This window comes from Dendrobates tinctorius, unplaced genomic scaffold, assembly GCF_039654945.1.
Source record: "Dendrobates tinctorius isolate UK_male_01 unplaced genomic scaffold, ASM3965494v1 ptg000084l, whole genome shotgun sequence".
Lineage (NCBI taxonomy): Eukaryota > Metazoa > Chordata > Amphibia > Anura > Dendrobatidae > Dendrobates > Dendrobates tinctorius.
In genome coordinates, this window is record NW_027361752.1 from 37,703,173 (window position 1) to 37,720,565 (window position 17,393).

A 17,393-nucleotide genomic window follows, 5' to 3' on the forward strand; every position below is an offset into this window, starting at 1 on the left:
TGCGTCTCTGCCTCCTCATAGGAGTTATGACTGTGCAATTGAACTGAGCCCGGGGTGTAAATTTCCCAAGGGTCGGCTCTTCAATCTATCTGTACCCGAGCACGAGGCTATGCGATCCTATATTAAGGAGGCGTTGGAGAAGGGTCATATTAGACCATCCTCGTCACCCTTAGGTGCCGGGTTTTTTTTTGTAGCCAAAAAGGATGGATCATTAAGACCTTGTATTGATTATCGTGCCCTCAACAAAATTACTGTTAAATATCAGTATCCGTTACCCCTGATTTCTGATCTATTCTCCAGAGTTAAAGGTGCTTGCTGCTTTACCAAGCTTGACCTCAGGGGGGCGTATAATCTTATTCGCATTAAGCATGGGGATGAATGGAAGACGGCGTTTAATACTCCGGAGGGACATTTTGAGTACCTGGTGATGCCTTTTGGGCTCACTAATGCCCCTTCTGTCTTCCAGTGCTTCATGAACGATATTTTCCGAGATTTTGTGGATAAATTTTTGATTATCTATCTGGATGATATTTTGATCTTCTCCAAGGATTGGGATTCTCATGTGGAACATATTCGGACTGTGTTCCGGATCTTGAGGGAGAATTCCCTGTATGTCAAAGGATCTAAATGCCTTTTTGGAGTACAGAGGATTTCTTTTTTGGGATTTATTTTGTCCCCGTCAACTATTGAAATGGACCTGGCCAAGGTACAGGCCATTTACGATTGGGTTCAGCCCACTTCTTTGAAGGCCCTCCAGAAGTTTTTGGGTTTTGCTAATTTTTATCGGAAATTTATAACAAAATTTTCTAGTATTGCCAAGCCATTGACTGATTTGACTAAGAAAGGTGCTGATGTGTTAAATTGGTCTCCGGAGGCTGTTTCTTCCTTTCAGGAGCTGAAGCGAAGATTCACCTCCGCCCCGGTTTTGCGGCAACCTGATGTCTTACTTCCGTTCCAGGTAGAGGTGGATGCTTGTGAGATTGGTGCAGGAGCTGTTTTGTCCCAAAAGGATCATGTAACATCTAAAAAGAATCGCTGTGCTTTCTTTTCCCGAAAGTTCTCTCCATCTGAACGTAACTATGATGTGGGGAATCGGGAACTGTTGGCCATGAAATGGGCATTTGAGGAGTGGAGACATTGGTTGGAGGGAGCTAAGCATCAAGTCGTGGTCCTCACTGACCACAAGAATTTGATTTACCTAGAGTCGGCTAAGCGCTTGAACCCTAGACAGGCTAGGTGGGCCTTGTTTTTTACACATTTTGATTTTGTGGTTTCTTTTCTTCCTGGAACTAAGAATGTCAAGGCAGACGCCCTCTCTAGGAGCTTCTTTGCTGATTCTCCTGTGGTGACCAAGCCTGCTACCATCTTAGGCGAAGGGGTAGTTCTTTCTGCCATCTCGCCCGATTTGTGACGTGCTCTGGAAGAGTTCCAGGAGGACAAACCTGAGCGTTGTCACAGTGGAAAGTTGTATGTTCCTGACCAGTGGAAGAAGAGAGTGATGTCTGAAGTTCATTGCTCTGCTTTGGCTGGTCATCCAGGTATTTTTGGTACTAGAGATCTGGTGAGTCGGTCTTTTTGGTGGCCCTCCTTGTCTCGTGATGTCAGGAATTTTGTGCAGTCCTGTGGGACGTGCTCCCGGTCTAAATCGTGTTCTCGCTCTAGTGGGTTGTTGATGCCTTTGCCTGTCCCCAAGAGGCCTTGGACCCATATTTCAATGGATTTCATCTCTGATATGCCTGTTTCTCAAAGGATGACTGTTATTTGGGTGATTTGTGATAGGTTCTCTAAGATGGTTCATCTTGTACCACTCCCTAAGTTGCCGTCTTCCTCTGAGTTGGTGCCCCTGTTTTTACAACAGGTGGTTCGCTTGCACGGGATTTCTGAGAACATTGTATCTGACAGAGGAGTCCAGTTTGTGTCTAGATTTTGGAGAACTTTCTGTTCCAAGCTGGGAATTCAGTTGTCCTTCTCCTCTGCTTTTCACCCTCAGACCAATGGGCAGACAGAGAGAACAAACCAGACCTTGGAGTCATATTTGAGATGTTTTATTTCTGCTGATCAGGATGATTGGGTTTCATTTTTGCCCTTGGCCGAATTTGCTTTAAATAATAGAGCTAGTTCTGCCACTTTGATGTCACCTTTTTTTTGTAACTTTGGGTTTCATCCTCGATTTTCTTCAGGGCAGGTGGAGCCCTCTGCCTGCCCAGGTGTTGACACTGTGGTGGAGAGAATGCACCAGATCTGGGACCAAGTGGTGGATAAGTTATCTCTTTCCCAGGAAAAGGCCCAGCGGTTTTCCAACCGACATAGGACCATTGGTCCCCAGTTTAAGATTGGTGATATGGTGTGGTTATCATCAAAAAATATTGCTATGAAGGTGGCTTCTCCTAAGTTTAAGCCTAGATTTATTGGACCTTACAAGATTTTGGAGATTATTAATCTGGTCTCTTTTCGTTTGGCTCTTTCTGTCACATTTAAAATCCATAATGTGTTCCATAAATCTTTGTTGAAGAGGTTTGTTGAACCTGTTGTTCCGGGTGTGGCACCTCCAGACCCTGTATTGGTTGAAGGTAACATGGAATATGAGGTAGAGAAAGTACTGGATTCCCGTCTGGCTAGACGGAGACTCCAGTATTTGGTTAAGTGGAAGGGTTATGGTCAGGAGGATAATTCCTGGGTCTCTGCCTCTGATATTCAGGCCAAAAGATTGGTGCGTGCCTTTCATCGGGCTCACCCTGATCGCCCTGGTGGCGTGGTTGAGGGTTCGGTGACCCCTCCTCAAGGGGGAGGTACTGTTGTGAGTTCATTTTCCCCTTCACTACTGAGGCCCGAGGAACTCCCTCTTCTGGTAAAGAAAGGTAGTGAGCCTGATTATCAAACACCTGAGTCTGATGATGATGACTGGCTGAGTGGAGTTACTGACTGGATATAAGGCTGCCGACGCCCTTCTGCCCTGCAGGTGATTTCTCTGTGGGATCCTTGGAGACCAGTCTGAATTCCTGCTCCTCTAAAGCTAAGTTTTCTGCTCGGCCTTTTGCATTTGTGCTTAGACTTTGTTTTGCTTTGTTTTTCTGGATTTCTGCCATTCCCTGCTGGGGTGTGCTGAATTCCTTTAGCTCTGTCTTCTGAAAATACCTGAGTGCTGATTTAGTTTTTGAAGCCTAGCTGCTTCAGGGTCTTTTTCATATCAGCTTGTTGGCTTATGTCTTTGATAGGGTTTTGGCAGATTGCAGACAGCAACCTTCCTTTCCTGTTCTGTTTAGCTAGCTTGGGCCCCATCGTTTGCTCAGCCTATCTTTCCATCTGTGTGAGTGTTTTTTCATCTTGCTTCACCGTCATTATATGTTGCGGGCTGCCTTTTACTTTGGGGTCTGCTCTGGGGCAGTTTAGATTTCCTTTTCTGTCTTTAGGCTATTTAGCGCTCCGGCTGTGATCAAGGGGTCTAGGGCATCGTAGGAACCCCCCACGGCTACTGCTAGTTGTGTTGATAGGTTCAGGGGTCTGCAATCTGATAGTTGCCAACTTCTCTGGTTTTCTGGACGTAGCTTCTATTTTTTTGTCTGCCTCCTATGGTGACTCAATCATAACACACGGGATTCCTGAGAACATTGTATCTGACAGAGGAGTTCAGTTTGTGTCTAGATTTTGGAGGACTTTCTGTTCCAAGCTGGGAATTCAGTTGTCCTTCTCCTCTGCGTTTCACCCTCAGACCAATGGGCGGACGGAGAGAACAAACCAGACTTTGGAGTCGTATTTGAGATGTTTTATTTCTGCCGATCAGGATGATTGGGTTTCATTTTTGCCCTTGGCTGAATTTGCTTTAAATAATAGAGCTAGTTCTGCCACTTTGATGTCACCTTTTTTTTGTAACTTTGGTTTTCTCCCTTGATTTTTTCAGGGCAGGTGGAGCCTTCTGCCTGCCCAGGTGTTGACACTGTGGTGGAGAGAATGCACCAGATCTGGGACCAAGTAGTGGATAAGTTGTCTCTCTCCCAGGAAAAGGCCCAGCGGTTTTCCAACCGGAGTAGGACCGTTGGTCCCCAGTTTAAGGTGGGTGATATGGTTTGGGTGTCATCAAAAAATATCGTTATGAAGGTGGCTTCTCCTAAGTTTAAGCCTAGATTTATTGGACCTTACAAGATTTTGGAGATTATTAATCTGGTCTCTTTTCGGTTGGCTCTTCCTGTCACATTTAAAATTCATAATGTGTTTCATAAGTCCTTGTTGAAGAGGTTTGTTGAACCAGTAGTTCCTGTGGTGGCACCTCCTGACCCTATATTGGTTGATGGTAACATGGAATATGAGGTAGTGAAGATACTGGATTCCCGTCTGGCTAGACGGAGACTTCAGTATTTGGTTAAGTGGAAGGGTTATGGTCAGGAGAATAATTCCTGGGTCTCTGCCTCTGATATTCATGCCGAAAGATTGGTGCGTGCCTTTCATCGAGCTCACCCGGATCGCCCTGGTGGCATGGATGAGGGTTCGGTGACCCCTCCTCAAGGGGGAGGTACTGTTGTGAGTTCATTTTCCCCTTCACCATTCACAGCATAAAGCATGGATGGGTCCCTGCTGAACTATCCTGTGTGTGTGTGTTGCAGGTGTTGGAATGTGGAAAGGAGTTCCCAGCCTACCTGGATGGTGGGGCACTACACCTTAGGAGAAGGTGCAGTACCTCTATGGCAACTGTAGCCTCAGGGGCGCCACATATCCATAGAATCATGGAATCATAGAATCGTAGAGTTGGAAGGGACCTCCTGGGCCATCTGGTCCAACCCCCTGCTCAAAGCAGGATTCGCTAAATCATCCCAGTTAGATGTCTGTCCAGCCTCTGTTTGAAGACTTCCATTGAAGGAGAACTCACCACTTCTCGTGGCAGCCTGTTCCACTCATTGATCACTCTAACTGTCAAAAAGTTTTTTCTAATATCTAATCTGTGTCTCCTCCCATTCAGCTTCATCCCATTTCTTCTAGTCTTTCCTTGTGCAAATGAGAATAAAGTTGATCCTTCTACAATGTGACAGCCCTTTAGATATTTGTAGACAGCTATTAAGTCTCCTCTCAGTCTTCTCTTTTGCAAACTAAACATTCCCAAATCCTGCAACCTTTCCTCATAAGACAGGGTTTGCAGACCGGTCACCATTCTGGTCGCTCTTTTCTGAACTTGCTCCAGTTTGTTGATGTCTTTTTTAAAATGTGGTGCCCAAAATTGGACACAATATTCCAGATGAGGTCTGACCAAAGAGGAGTAGAGGGAAATAATTACTTCACGTGATCTAGACTGTATGCTTCTGTTAATACATCCTAGAATTGCATTTGCCTTTTTTGCTGCTGCATCACACTGTTGACTCATATTCAGTCTGTGATCTATTAGTATACCCAAGTCTTTTTGTCCAGTACCCACAGAGGACAGTTGCGTATTATAACCCTGCAAAACCCTGATCTGAACTTTTAGGGACAGGGCTATTCGGGTACTGCAGGAGCCCACTGACAGCCGTCCAGCGCCCTCTAGGCGCCCAGCGATCACCTACCATCAGGAAGCATCATCTTTTCCTTCCATCCCTGTGGAGGCTGATGTACAGACTCTGGATAAAGATCCAACTGAGGAGCTGCGTCTTCAGGTCCAGGAGTTGACCAAAGGAATGGCTGCACTTACTAAAACCGTGCAGTCCCTACAAGTGTCCTCCAAAGAAAAGATCCAGCTTTCTTCCAGTCCAGAGGATGTCCCGTGGCTCCAGAGGAGGAGAGCCCTGCCACTTCGTGGGAGGAACAGCGATCGCTATGACCAGGACGGATGTCCCATCTGTCATCGCTGCTACAAGGCCGGTCATCTTGCAAGATATTGTCCATTAAACGAGCAACCCCTGGGGCAGAGGACCAACCCCCAGGAATAGGATCCCCAGGCCCAAGGAACTGGCGAGCCAAGTATGTTGGAGGGAGACCAATCCGTCCTGTGGTGATTGACGGCATCCCCATGAATGCTTTGCTGGACACTGGCTCCCAGGTGACCACTATGCCGTACATTCTGTACAAGAGATATTGGGCTGATTCCGAGCTTACCCGTGGCCCAACTGATGAACTAACAGTAGTTGCTAGTAATGGTCAGTCTTTACCGCAGATAGGATGTAAAGAAATTACTGTCAAAGTGGGGCGGGTAGAGCTACAGTCTCAAGGTCTAATAGTTGTTGATATTGATCGACGTGAATGTAATCCCATGATGACTCTTGGTACAAATGTAATTGAAAACTGTCTGTCCGAGGTTATTGTCTTGTTGCAACAGGTGGCTGAGACTGCTGGTTCCGGAGAACAACGAGTCCTGCAGAAGGAGATCCGAACCCTGATGCAAAGGCAACAGGTAGAACTCTCTGGCGGAGAGATTGGCAGCGTCAGAGTGAGTGATGCTTTTCCCATTGCAATACCCCCCAGATGTGAAATGTTGGTTTGGTGTCAGGCAGCTATAGGTCTTAGAGGGAGAGATTACAAGGCATTGGTAGAACCAGTATACTCCGAGAGCAGGCCCACTGTCCTGATAGCCAGAGGGGTGGTTGATGTACGAAAAGGGAGAGTACCTGTACGCCTTTTGAATTGTGGGGAAGAGGAAGCCACAATACTTCGGTACGCCACAGTTGCTAAGCTGCTCACCGTTAATAACAACTCTTTGCAGGCAGCAGAACCCTTAGTCTCATCCGATCAGGTGGAGGACAATGGCTCTGTGAAGCAGCCAGATGAGTGGTGTCAGCAACTGCAGGTGGGAACTGACTCTACACCTTCATACCAGGAAAATGGGGTTTACAGAGTGACACAAGAGTATGAGCGGGTATTCAGCAAACACCCACTAGATTTTGGGCAGGCAAAAGGGGTTCAACATCATATCCCCACGGGAGACCATCCACCCATAAAGGAGAGGTACAGACCTATACCCCCAACACAATACCAATGTGCTAAGAGTATGCTGAGGGAGATGAAGGAGGCAGGGGTCATCAGAGACAGTTGTAGCCCCTGGGCAGCTCCAATAGTGTTTGTAAAGAAAAAGGATGGTACCATGAGAATGTGTGTTGATTACAGGAAGATTAACAGCATTACACATAAAGATGCCTACCCATTACCTAGAATTGAGGAATCATTAGCTGCACTTAAAACTGCTAATTACTTTTCCACCTTGGATCTCACCAGTTGGTATTGGCAGGTTCCCGTGGCAGAGGCAGACAAGGAGAAAACAGCATTTACCACTCCAATGGGTCTCTGTGAGTTCAATTATATGCCATTTGGCTCTGCACTGCTCCAGGAACATTTCAACGGCTGATGGAGTGCTGCCTGGGACACATGAACTTTGAGACGGTCCTGTTGTACCTGGATGATGTCATTGTTTTCTCCAAAACCTATGAAGATCATCTGGAGCACCTGACTGAAGTGTTTGAAGCTGTGTCCAATTTTGGCCTGAAGGTGAAGCCCTCCAAGTGCCACCTCCTGAAGCCCAAGGTGCAGTACCTCGGTCATGTGGACAGTGCAGAAGGTGTGGCACCAGATCCTGATAAGGTCACGGTCATCCGAGACTGGCCGAAGCCCAGCAACCTTCATGAAGTACGCCAATTCCTTGGACTGGTAGGCTACTACCGAAGATTCATCAAGGGCTTTACTGAAATAGCCACCCCTATGCAAAATCTCCTGGTGGGGCAGTCCAAGAAGACCAAACAGAAAAGTTCCACCTTTGAATGGACAGAAGAGTTGGAAAGGTCCTTCACCAGATTGAAGATGGCTCTCACAGGAGACGAAGTTCTGGCCTACCCAGATTATGACAAACCCTTTGTGCTGTACACTGATGCCAGCAACGTGGGACTAGGAGCAGTACTGTTGCAGGTACCGAATGGGAAAGAAAGAGTGATCTCCTACGCCAGAAGGAAGCTGCGCCCCACTGAAAGGAACCCTGATAACTACAGTTCTTTCAAGCTGGAGTTCCTTGCCATAGTCTGGGCTGTCACCGAAAGGTTCAAGCATGACCTAGCCTCTGCCAAGTTTACTATCTTCACAGACAACAATCCGTTGACGCACTTGGACACTGCAAAACTAGGTGCACTGGAATAGCGATGTATGGCTTGGCTATCTAATTACGAGTTTACCATTAAGTATCGGGCAGGGCACAAGAATGCCAATGCTGATGCGCTGTCCAGAATGCCTAACCTGCCAGATGCAGGAGAAGACCCTGAAGCTCTTGAAGAGATAGAGCTACCTCCCTTCCACCGGCTACTTGCAGTCCAGCGTGCTCAAGGAGTGAGAAACAGATGGTCTGGCTTGAAGGAGGTCACCCTGAACCCATTGCCCCATCATGATTGGGCAGAAACGCAAGATAGTGACCCTGCAGTCCGCCTGGTGAAGGAGCTGCTGACACGAGCTGACTCTCGTCCAGAGTCGGATGCTCCTGAAGAAACTCAGGAGTTGTGGAAGGAGAGAGGCCGGCTGTTCATTTATGAAGGGAAGCTGTGTCGGAGGAGTATCAATGCCCACACTCATGAGCTGGTCTGGCAGGTGATAGTCCCAAAGAGAGAGGCATCAATGGTCCTGGAAGCATACCACAATGGAGCTGGACACTTCGGATGGAAGAAGTTGGAAGTATTGCTCCGAGAGAGGTTCTACTGGGCTGGTATGAGGAAAGCCATTGAGAGGTGGTGCCAGGAGTGTGGACAATGTAACCTGCGCAGAAAAGATCGAGACAGCCAGAGAGCTCCCCTACAGCCAATCATCACCAAGCAGCCCCTTGAGTTGGTATCCCTGGACAATGTGAAGGTGGTTCCAAGCTGGTCAGGCTACATCTATGCACTTACCATTGTGGACCACTACTCAAGATTCCTGGTAGTTGTGCCTGTCAAAGGTCAAACTGCCAGGACAGCAGCCAGAGCATTCCAACAGCACTTCTGTAGACCACATGGGTATCCTGAAAGAGTGCTGACAGATCATGGTCCAGCTTTCGAGGCAGAAGTGTTCCAAGAATTCTGTAACCTGTATGGTTGTAAGAAGATCCGGACAGCGCCGTATCACCCACAGACCAATGGCATGTGCGAGAAGATGAACCAGGTAGTGATGGATCTCCTGAAGACTTTGCCCTTGGAGGAGAGGAATCTGTGGCCAGAGAAGTTGCCCGATCTGGTAGACCTCTACAACCATATTCCAGTCAACTCTACCAACTGTACCCCGGCCTATTTAATGAGAGCAAGACCTGGTAAGCTGCCCATTGACTTAGACATGGGAGTCCTGACACCTGAAGTAGCTTCCCCAGATGCTGATTGGGACACGGAGAGGCAGCAACAGTGCAGAAGAGTTCAAGAATGTGTGGAGAAGAGTTTGGCCCAGGCAAGACAAAAGCAGGAGAAGCTTTACAATCAGAATGCACCTGCCCGTTCCTTTGTCGCCGGGAGAGCAAGTCTTGAAAAGAAAGAGAAGATTGCACAAATTGGATGATCAGTGGGAAGCTGAACCTTATACCATTCTGCCCTCGAACTTTGATAATACTAAGGTATGCCTTGTGAGTAAAGATGGAGGAGAGACCTCGGCAGCGGTATCGAGAGATCATTTGAAGTTGTGTCCTGACCAGTTGAAGGAAAGGAAAGAAGAACCAGATAACATCCAGCCCATCGTGGAAGAAGAGAAGGTCAGCACAGTGCTTGGAGAATTCCCTGCGAATTGGACTAAAGTAAACGATGTCATAGTGGTACCAGTTTTGCTGTTTCCCCAAGTGGTAGCACAGGAAGATGTGACTCAAGAGAATCAGGAAAATCAGGTAGCAGATGCCACACCAGCAGTGGAGCCAGAGAACCCTCGCCCTGCCAGTGGTGAACCTGTTGTGCCCCTGGAGAGTCTAAGAGTTCACAGACAGTCTAGTATCCCTCTGTTACATAGAACCCCCAGTAGTGTATCCAGTACATTACCCACTACACCAGTCTTACGCAGGTCTACTCGCACCACACAAGGTATACCACCCCTTAGATATCACATATAGCAAAATAAATGTAAATGTTGAAATTGTGTATGTGTAAATATGTAACTATTTTTCAAGTTTTGTGCCTACAGGTAACCTGTAAGAGTTTCCTTTGGAATTTGTTTTATGGACACTGAACCACAGGACTTGTGTGTGGTCAAAAACTTTCACCATTTGCCCAGGAATGGACCATGGACACTGATGCTTGGACTTGCCATCATAGGACCATTTTTGAAGCACTTGGTTATTGTACATTTTTCCTTTTTTCTAAATCTTGTACAATTGTTATTGTCTAATTGTTTATATGTTATTCATGTTTTCTTTAGTTCAGCCCAGGAGTGCTGACTTGCACTAGGGGGGAATGTGGCGCCCCCAGGAGTATGGCCGCCACAGTGGCTTTGCCTTCCTCCAGGGTAGGGTAATGCCAGGCTTGGAGGCAATGATGGGTCTCTCTCGCAGTCAATCCATACATGCAACATAATTCCACTCCAGGCCAGCAGGGGGAACACTGAACCAGGATTAAGGGGAGGAGTGCCCTCTGAGGGCCAGGAGGAGGGGTAGTCAGTTAGTCTGCGGAGGGTGAAGTGTGCAGACGTGTAGAGAGCTGCTGGAGGTTGAGCTACAAAAGGATAGCTCCCTCACAGTGAGAGCGCAATGACTGGAGCCTGGTCTCCACGGCTGTATGGATACTAATGGTCCTACAGCAGATACCAGAGGAGTAGGAGGCTGTAAATGCCCTATTCCCATCTAAGACTTGAGGCACAACAGCAGCGTGGATAGAGAGCCAGGACTCAGAGAGATAGGAGTCCCCGAGAGAGGCTACAGCTGTCTGCCGTGCAAGTACGGTTCTTGGGAACATCTGACAGGAGGAACTTCAGAGTAACTTAGTACTGGAGTGCTTCATTCAAACAAGCGTTAGGAAGGAGACTGCACAGCCCGTCTGCTGAGAGAGAATCCCTGAATTGCTTCCAGGCTAGCCTGCTCCGTTACCATCTGTAATCAGGACCCTGGACTGCAATTATCAAGTAAAGGTACAGAAATTGCACCCCGCTGTGTCTTGTCTGCTTCCTACCCTTACGGCACTGCTACATCCCCGTGCCAACCACCTCTACACTGCCCTGGGACTATAGCTTCACCTGTGGGGAGCTTTTACATCCTTGCTGCACCCTACCATCAGTCCCAGTGGATCTGCATGCAGCGTCGGCTTAACACTTCCCTTGCCGAGCACCACAGGTGGCGTCACGAACCATTCCATTCCATTAACTACATTCCCCCATTACTTGGGCGCCCAGGGCCACGGACCGGGTCACCGCTGCTGTGACACATTCCCCTGACACCGGCCCGGTACCGAGTACCCCACTGCCCTGGGAGGGCGACCCACTAGCAATGAAGTTGGCCTTTTCAGAGTGGAGACACCTCCTGGAGGGGGCTCGGCACCCTTTCCAGGTGTTCACCGACCACAAGAATTTGGTCTATTTACAAACAGCCCAGTGGCTGAATTCTCGCCAGGCCAGATGGTCCTTGTTCTTCTCCTGTTTCCGCTTCACCCTGCATTTCCGGAAAGAAGAATGTCCGGGCCGATGCTCTCTCCTGCTCCGTGGTGTCATCGGAGGAGGAGGAGCCTTGTCTGATAGTCCCGTCTGAGAGCCTGAGGACCGTGGCTCCGGTCGCCTTCGAGTCTGTACCTCCGGGCAAGACTTTTGTCCCTGCCCATCTGCGACCGGAGGTCCTCTCTTGGGCTCATTCATCCAGGCTGGGTGGACATTTTGGGACCAAACGGACCTCTGAGCTTATGGCGAGGACGTACTGGTGGTCGCATATGGCCCGTGACGTCAGGGACTATATACGGGCGTGCGTCTCTTGCGCCCAGAATCGGCCCTCTCGGCAGCGGCCCGCTGGGTTACTCTACCCTCTGCCAGTTGCTGACAGGCCCTGGGAAATGGTCGGTATGGACTTTATGGTGAGTCTGCCCAATTCCAGTGGCAGCACCGTCATTTGGGTGGTCACCGATCATTTCTCCAAGATGGTGCATCTGGTACCACTCTCTCGGCTACCTTCGGCACGGGGCCTGGCAGCGTTGTTTATTAAACATGTTTTCCGCCTGCATGGCATGCCGGATAAGATTGTCTGTGACCGGGGTCCTCAGTTTGCGTCTCGGTTCTGGAGAGAGCTCTGTTCTCTGCTCAGCATAGAGCTAAATCTCTCCTCGGCCTATCATCCCGAGACGAACGGGTTGGTTGAGAGAGCCAACCAGACCCTGGTGACATATCTGTGACATTTTGTCTCGGCCAGGCAGGATGATTGGGCACCCTTGCTGCCGTGGGCGGAGTTCGCCTTGAACAACGCCGTGGCCGACTCCACCGGTCAAACCCCATTCCTCTTAAATTACGGCCAGCATCCGCGCGTCCCCGTGCCCATGCCCGTGTCGTCCACCGACTCTAGGGTGGCAGACTGGGCGGTGGAGGCACGTGACATTTGGGATCGCATGCAGGATGCTATCCGGGCCTCCAAGGAGAGAATGAGGACCTCCGCTGATGCACACCGGCGGCGCCCTGCTCCGACTTTTGCCCCTGGCGACTTAGTGTGGCTCTCCGCCCGAAACATCAGGCTGCGGCTGGAGTCCGCTAAGTTCGCGCTGTGCTACATTGGCCCCTTCAAGGTCCTCGAGCAGATCAGCTCTGTGGTCTACTGTCTGGCCCTTCCACCACACTTGGCTATCTCTGATACATTCCACGTGTCCCTCCTTAAGCCTGTTCACTTGTCCCGGTTCTCCGAGTCATCTGCCGGGACATCAGACTTGTCCTCGGATGAGTTTGAGGTCAATGCCATCGCGGGATGCAAGGTGATGTGGGGCAAAAAGTTCTATTTGGTGGATTGGAAGGGTCATGGTCCAGAGGCTCGGACCTGGGAGCCAGTGGAGAACATCCGCGCTCCTCTTCACATTGCAGAGATTGAGCGTGGCAAGGCTCAGAGGGAAGGGGGCCCTGGGGGGGGTAATGGAAGGCATTGGATTTCTGTCGCTGCACAGCAAGAATTCTGAGCCTTACTTCCAGCAGTCTCCCGTTCCTCTCCAGCCGCAGAGGAGGTTGCTCAGCAAACTCATCGGTCCAGGCGCTCTGCCCAGACCAGCTCCGTGGGTTTGCTTGCTGCTGCCACCTCTGGCGCAGCTATGACAATACATGCTGCTCAGCAGCGAGATTCTCCAGGGACTAAGTCCCCATGTCGGGCCACTGAGCATGCCCGTGGAGTGATCTCCCATTGGAGATCGAAGGTCACGTGCTCAGGTCCTGGTCCTGTTCGGATTGGTCCATCCGAGAAGCCAGGAAGGTCCCGGACGCTCGCGGCTATAAAAGGTTTGCATGGCCGCTCGGCCATGCGCTAGGATAAGACTGTATTTACAGACTATGTGGAGTGAGTGATGTATGCACGTATGAATGTCTCTGGTGAATGACTCATTAAGAAACCCCTACCCTTGGTACGCATGTGTTGTGCAGCCTAGCCTGCTAGCGCCCAGGCTTAGGTGTAGGTAGGACATAGGTTGAGTCAGGCATAAGTCCTCACCAGGGACTCGGCATGCCTCAGTGCACGTGCTCCACTTCATAGCCAGCGTCTATAGCGGCGCTCACGGCAGGGACGCCGCGCGCTCAGTGGGCCTAGAGGGACTCTAACCCCGTGTCCTTGGGGTAGAGTTCTGTGGCCGTACACTGTGCGCTCTATTGGCCGGGCTCTGTGAGCTAAACAGGCTCCAGCATTTACGTTCAGCGGCTGTGCGACTCTGTTTGCACCTGTTCACATTGGGTGACTTAACCCACGTGTGACTGTTTTTACGCCGCTCCATTCTTCCGCCATTATTTAGCAGCAGTGTACCACCTCTGCACAGTGGACGCCGGGCTGCGAACGCACCTACTATTATTTTATAATTTGGTGCATTCCGCCAGCCCTAACAGAGACTAGATTACACACAGGTGGATTATATTTATCATCATTAGTCATTTAGGACAACATTGGATCATTCAGAGATCCACAATGAACTTCTGGAGTGAGTTTGCTGCACTGAAAGTAAAGGGGTCAAATAATATTGCACGCCCCACTTTTCAGTTTTTGACTTTCCACAAAAATTTAAAATAACCAATAAATTTCCTTCAATTTCACAATTGTGTCCCATTTGTTGTTGATTCTTCACCAAAAATTTACATTTGGTATCTTTATGTTTGAAGCATGATATGTGGGAAAAGGTTAAAAAGTTCCAGGGGGCCGAATACTTTCACAAGGCACTGTATGTAGGGGGTTATGTGACGGCTCATACTGTATATTGAGGCTATTTTTACCAATGACCTTCTGACAGCAAAATGTAATGGTGACCACTCTCTGCTCATTCTTCTCGACCTTTCTGCAGCTTTCGATACTGTTGATCACCATCTCCTACTCTCTAGGCTCCAGTCACTAGGCATTAAGAACACTGCTCTCTCCTGGTTCTCTTCCTATCTTTCTGACCGCTCCGTCAGTGCTTTGTTCTCTGGCTCCATGTCATCTCCTCTTCCTCTCGCTGTTGGGGTACCTCAGGACTCAGTCCTTGGCCCCCTTCTCATCTTTCTCTACATGGCCCCAATTGACATGGACAGACTATCAGCAGATGTGGCTTTCAGTAGCATCTTTATGCTGATGACACACAACTATATACATCCTTCCCCGACCTTACCCCCGCTGTACTACAGAACACAAGTGGCTGTCTGTCCGCAGTCTCCAATATCATGTCCGCTCTCTATCTGAAACTCAACCTCTCCAAACTGAACTTCTTCTGATCCCGCAGGCTACCAACCTCCCTAAATCTGACATTTCCCTCTCCGTGGGTGGCACCATAATAGCCCCCCCGGCAGCAGGCGCGCTGTCTGGGTGTTATGTTTGACACCAATCTCTCCTTCACATCCCATATACAATCTCTTGCCCGCTCTTGCCACTTACACCTAAAGAACATCTCAAGAATCCGCCCTTTTCTCACCATGGAAACAACAAAAATCCTCACTGTAGCAAGGATCCACTCCCGCCTGGATTACTACAACGCTCTATTAATTGGCCTCCCCGTTACTCAACTATCCCCTCTCCAGGCCATCCTTAATGCAGCATCCAGGGTCGTCCATCTGCCTAATCGGTACTCGGACGCGTCCGCTCTTCTTCAGTCGTTACACTGGCTGCCCATTCATTATAGGATCCAATTCAAAGTACTTGTTCTCACCCACAAAGCTCTCCACAGGGAGGCACCCCCCTACATCTCCTCCCTCATTTCTGTCTATTGGCCTAACTGACCGCTGCGCTCTGCAAACGACTTTCTACTAACCTCTGCCCTAATCCGCACCTCCCACTCCCGACTCCAAGCCTTCTCCCACGCTGCACCAATTCTCTGGAATGCTCTACCCCAAGAAATTAGGACTATCTACAATTTGCATAGTTTCAGGCGTTCCCTCAAAACACATTTGTTCAGAGCGGCCTATCACATTCACTAATCAAAGTCATTTTATGTGTAAGTGTACATGTGTAGCCCATTCACTATCTCCATCCATCCCTCACTCCCTCAAGATGGCTGGACCATCATTGTAAATATACACCTGTACTCTGTTCCCCCCCACCTCATTTTAGATTGTAAGCTCTCACGAGCAGGGTCATCTTATTTTGCTTTAATTATTATATTGTTAACGTTGTTACTTATGACTTGTGTTTTGTAACTATTAAACTGTAAGGCGCTGCGGAATATGTTGGCCTTACATAAATAAAGATTATTATTATTATTTGTAGGCTCATACTGTTTATAAGGTCTATTTGAGGACTCATACTGCACATAGGGGGCTGTGTAGGCTCATAATGTATGTAAGGAGCTATGTGGGGACTCATACTGTACATAGATGCTATGTGAGGGCTCATACTGTATATAGAGGCTATGTGGGACTCATATTGTATATAGAGGTCTATGAGAGGGCTCATACTGTATATAGAGGCTATGTGAGGGCTGATACTATATATAAAGGCTATGTGAGGGCTCATACTGTATATAGAGGCTATGTGAGGACTCATATTGTATATAGAGGGCCATGAGAGGGCTCATACTGTATATAGAGGCTATGTGAGGGCTCATACTATATATAAAGGCTATGTGAGGGCTCATACTGTATATAGAGGCTATGTGGGGACTCATATTGTATATAGAGGGCTATGAGAGGGATCATACTGTATATAGAGGCTATGTGAGGGCTCATACTGTATATAGATGCTATGTGAGGGCTCATACTGTATACAGAGGCTATATGAGGGCTCATATTGTATATAGAGGCTATGTGAGGGCTCATACTATATATAGAGGCTATGTGAGGGATCGTACTCTATATAGAGGCTATGTGAGGGCTCATACTCTATATAGAGGCTATGTGAGGGCTCATGCTCTATATAGAGGCTATGTGAGGGCTCGTACTCTATATAGAGGCTATGTGAGGGCTCATACTATATATAGAGGCTATGTGAGGGCTTGTACTCTATATAGAGGCAATGTGAGGGCTCATACTTTATATAGATGCTATGTGAGGGCTCATACTGTATATAGAGGCTATGTGAGGGCTCGTACTCTATATAGATGCTATGTGAGGGCTAATACTTTATATAGATGCTATGTGAGGGCTCATACTGTATATAGAGGCTATGTGAGGGCTCGTACTCTATATAGAGGCTATGTGAGGGCTCATACTGTATATAGGGGCTATGTGAGGGCTCATACTATATATAGAGGCTATGTGAGGGCTCGTACTCTATATAGAGGCTATGTGAGGGCTCGTACTCTATGTAGAGGCTATGTGAGGGCTCGTACTCTATATAGAGGCTATGTTAGGGCTCATACTATATATAGAGGCTATGTGAGGGCTCGTACTCTATATAGAGGCAATGTGAGGGCTCATAATATATATAGAGGCTATGTGAGGGCTCGTACTCTATATAGAGGCTATGTGAGGGCTCATACTTTATATAGATGCTATGTGAGGGCTCATACTGTATATAGAGGCTATGTGAGGGCTCATACTCTATATAGAGGCTATGTGAGGGCTCGTACTCTATATAGAGGCAATGTGAGGGCTCATACTTTATATAGATGCTATGTGAGGACTCATACTCTATATAGAGGCTATGTGAGGGCTCATACTGTATATAGAGGCTATGTGAGGGCTCATACTGTATATAGAGGCTATGTGAGGGCTCATACTGTATATAGAGGCTATGTGAGGGCTCGTACTCTATATAGAGGCTATGTGAGGGCTCATACTGTATATAGAAGCTATGTGAGGGCTCATACTGTATATAGAGGCTATGTGAGGGCTCATACTCTATATAGAGGCTATGTGAGGGCTCATACTGTATATAGAGGCTATATGAGGGCTCGTACTCTATA